This window comes from Numenius arquata, unplaced genomic scaffold (assembly GCF_964106895.1).
Source record: "Numenius arquata unplaced genomic scaffold, bNumArq3.hap1.1 HAP1_SCAFFOLD_90, whole genome shotgun sequence".
Classification (NCBI taxonomy): domain Eukaryota; kingdom Metazoa; phylum Chordata; class Aves; order Charadriiformes; family Scolopacidae; genus Numenius; species Numenius arquata.
The window spans coordinates 307,786-313,496 of NW_027415354.1; the positions used below are offsets into that span (position 1 = coordinate 307,786).

General features: G+C 55.6%; 1 non-coding gene across 1 annotated transcript; it reads right to left on the minus strand.

Annotated features, from left to right (window-relative positions):
* Window positions 1–3,311: 3,311 nt before the first annotated feature.
* On the minus strand, window positions 3,312–3,393 carry TRNAS-AGA (transfer RNA serine (anticodon AGA)). Its single transcript has one exon. It is a non-coding gene; the product is annotated as a tRNA-Ser (tRNA).
* Between the last annotated feature and the right edge of the window lie 2,318 nt (window positions 3,394–5,711).

The window sequence follows — 5,711 nt, forward strand, 5'->3', positions numbered from 1 at the left end:
GTCAAGGACAAGGTGTCCTTGCCAGCCCAGCAGTTATGGGGGCTGAATCCGATGTTTCTCAAGCTTTTGCTCGGCCAGCTGGATCATGTCTACGTGACCCTTCTCAGCTAGCCATTCTCCCACACCTCCCCACCTGCAGAGTCCTGGAAGTCCCTGCTTGTGGCTGGAAGTTGGAATTGAGCTGCCTGATGAGATGACCGAAAGACCTGGGTCGCCAGGACACCCACTGCCTGGTGGGGGGAGCTCTGCGCTGTGCTCTGCCTGCTGCTCCACACCTACCCATCTGCCTTGCTGAGGGTGACTTTGGACTTTGGGGGTGCTGGCTGCTAAGAAAGCAAGGGAGAAAGAAGGCGTGAGGACAGAGAGAAGGGGCTGAAGGTGCGGGAGGGCCCTGCTTTCCCAAAGAGCTAGAGCACTGCAGGTTAAAACTAAGCCTATCAGGAGGCTCTAGCTTTAATAAGCCCATTAGCACAGGATGGTTTCGATCCATCGACCTCTGGGTCGTGGGCCCAGCATGCTTCCGCTGCGCCACTCTGCTCCCCACAGCGCTTCAGCTGGACCTCCCACAGCCCTGCCTGATGCTCCCTGGCATTGCCAGCGCTCAGGCCTCCATCCCTTCCTCTTACCTGTGCCCTCACCTGGGGTGGAAAATTGTCTCCCTGCAAAGTTCACCTCATTTGCGCCTGGGCTGGGTAGCTCAAGGACCTTGCTTTACCCTTCTCCCCACACCTCCTGCCCGTAACCCTGCACGGGGTCTGTCTCTTTGACCATCTGAGCTGGCTCTGGAGGAAGGGAAGGAAACCCCAGAGCAAGGGGGCACCTTGTTGCTTGGCAGGGTGGAGAGGAGGTGCTCTCCAGAGAGCTCACGAGGGCTGCAACCCTGCCCAGAAATCCAGCTCTCCAGAGGCTGCCGGACTGTACGTTGTGTAAAAGTCAGTTCCTTGCTGGCCGAGGAGTGAGACAAGGATGATTAGCACAGAATTACCAAGGGAATTGATTCTCCTGTTTTAGCTCTGCGCAGAGTGGTGCCCCAGCCTAACGCAGGGCGGACCGTCTATAGAGGAAAACAGGGGTTATATATGTTTCCAATACAGTTGTGTTGCCCAGTCAAATTACTCATGTGAAGGGGTGGGCAAATCAGTTATTCTTGCTCGCAAAATCGCCCTGTGCTCATCCCGGAACAGGGTGTGTGAATGTATGGTCAGTGGGGTGTTAATCCTCATTCTTCTAAACTAATGTCCCGTGTAGGTGAAGGGGCTTTGTATCAGATTCAGGCCCATTGCTGTTATGGCTATGGTTATATGCCTGGGGGTTTTCTGAAAGACAGATCTCCTGGTTTTTTATTGTCTGTATGAGCAGTTCTCCGTCAGTGAGAGCCGGTTTAGATTAAGTCTTCAGTCACATTGACCCTGAGGTAAAAGCTCTTAGCCCTAGTCAGTGTTTGTTCCTCTAAGCAAGTTGCATAGCACTTAGCACCTTTCCTTTCACACAGGCTGCAAGAGCCTTTCCCCCTTTCCCTGCCCGTGCTGTGCTGTGCTGTGCTCCCCCACAGCTCCTGGCGTGTCCTCCCTCCTGGCGCAGTCTTGCCCTTGCTGCTGCCCAACAGCCGAGGGCTGCCCCTGCCACCATGCAGGGTGCCAAAGAGCCAGAGAAACCCCTTCTCTCTGAACCTGATGCCATTCCTGTCCTGCCCAACACTGCTGGCGTGCAGGTGGCTCCCAGTCGCCCCAGGGCAGGGCTGGCCCAGCTGAAGTGGGTGGCGGCCAGTCTTAGATGCTGCAAGGCATCTGGGCTCTGGGCACGCTGAGCTGGTAGAGCGTCTTGGTGAGGGTAAGGGACGAGGTGGCAGTGCTGAAGCTTGCATTTTTGGGCTAGTGTTTGCTGGTTCCCCGACCCATCCACAGGCCAGAGCATGCAGCAGCCAGGCAGAGGAGAGAAAAGCAAAAGCAGGATGGAGAGGGCTGGGATGTGGGCACCGATGTGAGCATGGGGAGTGTGGCCCCAGCTGCAGGCCACAGCTGTGGTCTGCTGCAGGAGCTGTTACTCAGAGGAAAGTTCTTCACTGCAGATCAAGAGGCCCATGGCTCAGCTCAGGTGCCCTCTCCATTGTCCCTTCCCTTCTTCATTCATACCGACAATCTCTCTGATCTTTTTTTTCCCTTGCAATGCTTCCCTGGCCCTCAGTGGCACGGCTGCGGGGAACGGACCATGCACCAGCAATAGGCTTTTCTCTCCTCTTTCTCCAGGCTCTCGCTGCGTGTGCCCCTCAGAGTTTCCCTTTTCTTTAAGATGCTGCACCACCCAGGCAGGCTGCCAGCACCTTCTCCTCTGCTGCCGCTCTGTTGGGAGCAGCTGGGTACGGGACTGAAAGAAGTCTCCTGGGAAGCCTCCGGCTCTCCTCTGTCCCACCCATCGAGGTCCGTGGTGGCGGGGGGTGGTTTCCTGATGCCACGGTCACCACCATCTGCTCTCTTGCACTTCCACCTCTTTTCCCGAAGAGGAAGAGACAGAAGAGACCCACCTCTCATCTTTCCGTCCTTAAGGAAAATTTGTGAAAGCCCCTGGGAAAGTTTGTCCATGTGTGCAAGGACCGGGAACGGCTCAGGCAGAACATCCCCAGGACCGCAGGCAAGATCGCAGATCTCTGACGTGTCTGCCCTTCATCGTTAGCAGTGAGGTCCACTGGTGTGCAAAGAAGCACCTCTTCTGCAGCTCGTATTCGGTGCTGGCCCCTTCTCTTCCCCCAGCTTGGCTGCTGCTCCACACCGGTCCGCCTTAGTGAGACCTAAAGTGAGGGGCACTTTGTGAGTGCTGGCAGGATCTCCAATCCATGAGGTGTCTTCCCTTCATCTTTAGCACCGAGGGCCATGTTGTGCAGGCTGTCTTTGGAGGTGAGCTGCTGTAGTTTCAGGGATAGGGAAGACAGCTGCTGGGGCTGTGCTGCTTGGCGTGTCAGGTGAGAAGAGGCTCTGAAGTTCTGCTCAAGAAGCAACAACAGCGGCCCTCTGTTTCGTGGCTCATACTCAGCACTGGTCCGTTCTCTGCTGCCCTCAACTTGCCTACCTTGTCAACGGGAGCAGGATTTCCCACTCGTGCAGGAATTTCAGGGGAGGGAGCAGGATTTCCCATTCGTGCAGGAATTTCAGGGGAGGGAGCAGGATTTCCCATTCGTGCAGGAATTTCAGGGGAGGGGCACGGACAAGTGCTGCAGGCAAGGGGTTTTACTGTCTCCCTGGGCACCAGGTACATGGAGCCGAGTCCCACAGCTGCAGCCTGGTCAGTTGCAGGGAGACCAAAAGGGGACTGCGCCCCGTAGTTGGCAGGATTCGAACCTGCGCGGGGAAACCCCAATGGATTTCTAGTCCATCGCCTTCACCACTCGGCCACAACTACCTGCTCCAGCTGTCTCTGCCCTGCTCATCACGTGCCCTCTGCAATGACACCCTGCTCCCGGGGAGTTCCAGTGCCAGCCTTCACTCAAAGATTTGCAGTTGCAACCTGCACGGAGCATGACGGGCACCTGGTGCCAGCCTTCCAGAAGCCTTGAGAGGTGTAACACCAGGAGCTATGGTGGCAGCTCCCAGTGCCTTGTCCTCAGCCAGGCATCTCAGATGTCCTGCCATGGGGGGAAGGTGGGGGTGTGGCAGGGGGTGGGAGTGTGATTTCAGGAGGAAGTGAGTCTGTGTGAGGCTGGAAGCAGGAGGCCAGCCAGGCTCTGATCTGGAGGAGCAGGAGGCAGCACTGCACACAGGTGCGTTGGTGGACTTGTGCTGAGCACAGCCGCCTTCCAAGCAGTTGACCCGGCTTCAATTCCTGGACAATGCAAACAGATATCTCTTCAGCCTGGCTCCAGGCTTTCTTACATCTTCTTCTGCTGGCAGGTTGTCCTGCTCAAAAAATACTCAGCTTTCCCCCTTGCGGTTTCAAGCCAGTCCCTTTGCCTCCCTGCATCTTAGAGACCAACTGAGACCAGTGCTTTCTGCCTGCTGGGAGGTCTCCTGGGCTCCTCACTGCAGCCTTTCCTCATAAGAGAGGTGCTCCGTTCATCTATTCTTTATGTAATGGCGCAAAGGCCTGCCTGTCTCATCTGCAGTCCCCCTGCAGACCCTGACCTACCCTGTTCAGGCTCCACCATTGCAGAGACACCCTGCAGTTTACAGGAATTGGGTGTAACGATGTTCCTGGTAAATAAGAACTGAGACACCCTCATTTCTCTTGCAGCTTACGGCCTGTAGGCCATCCTTTGTCTGGTTGGATGTTGGACATCTCCAGAGATGGAGACTCTGCAACCTCCCTGGGCACACGTTTCCCATCTTTGACCACCACTGTTTGTGGCAGTACTTGTATTTCCAATTCTGTCCAGTGCTTCTTGCTCTCTCCGTTGCTCTGAGGCGTTTCTGACTTTCCCTTGCCTGCTTGCTTATTTTTGGTGCTCCGGCTCAGGGAGCTCCACCCATAGCTGGGAGTGCCCCATGCAGGGGGGCAGACTCACTGTCGTGGGAGAGAGCAGGTTCTCCTTCTTCCTCTCAGCGGTGTTGGCCAGCCGAGGCGGGGGGGGAAACAAACCACCACGAGTTTCCAGCTACGCTGCACAAAGTCTTTAATGAGAAGGAGCAAATGCGGTGGCACAGGGCAGAGACCTGACACACATGGGAGGGAGCAAGTTCTCCCTCTTCTCCTCACAAGAAGATGGCATTCTCCTTTACGTTGCCTGTCATCCCTCCCGCCCCAGGTATTTGGAGACATGGATAAGGTGCCTCCTCACCCTTCCCTTCCCTTCCCTTCCCTTCCCTTCCCTTCCCTTCCCTTCCCTTCCCTTCCCTTCCCTTCCCTTCCCTTCCCTTCCCTTCCCTTCCCTTCCCTTCCCTTCCCTTCCCTTCCCTTCCCTTCCCTTCCCTTCCCTTCCCTTCCCTTCCCTTCCCTTCCCTTCCCTTCCCTTCCCTTCCCTTCCCTTCCCTTCCCCAGGCTAAGCAACCCCAGCCGTCCCAGCCTCTCTCTGTATGACAGACGAGCCAAGTCCTTAATCACCTCAGTGTCCCTTTGGCAGGGCTGACAAAACCTCTAGCTGTGCAGAAGTGGGAAGCAGCCACACAATGACACCCGTGGAGCCCCTGTAAGGGGACCTAGCATGCAGACGTCCAGGTCTCCTGCAGAGGAACAACACTTAGCAGAAGGATTTCCACTTGCTGCTGGGAATAGATGGAGGAAGAGAGAAAGCAGAAGCAACAGCGTTCAGTCAGAGGAAGACGTGCACCTGTCCCAAAGTTTGTGCAACTCGATCAGCAATGACTGCTGAGAGGGTTTGGTGGCGCAGCGTGGAGGAGAGAAATGCCTCGTCTGAGAGACTGGATATTCCTTTGTGCTTAGCTGCATGCTTGCATGTAGGAGGCCTTGCTTTCCTGCTGAGCAGCTTTGGTGCTTTTTTGTCTCCAAACCTCCTGTGAGTAGCAAAGGGCATCAGCAAAAGGAAAAGAGGTATAAACCTGACTTCCAAATACCAGGACTCTGCCGGAGATTTATGCTCAGAAAGGCAACATGTCTTTGCATGTTGCAAAGGCACCCTCAACAACTCAGCTGAGCACACATATCCATATTTTTATGTTGTCATCTCAGCCCAGTTCATAAGCCTGCTTCTGTCCTCTGCCCAGGGCTTACTTGGGGCAGGAGGAGAAGAGTCACGGCTTCCTAAGCGTACATGCAAGATGCGCTGG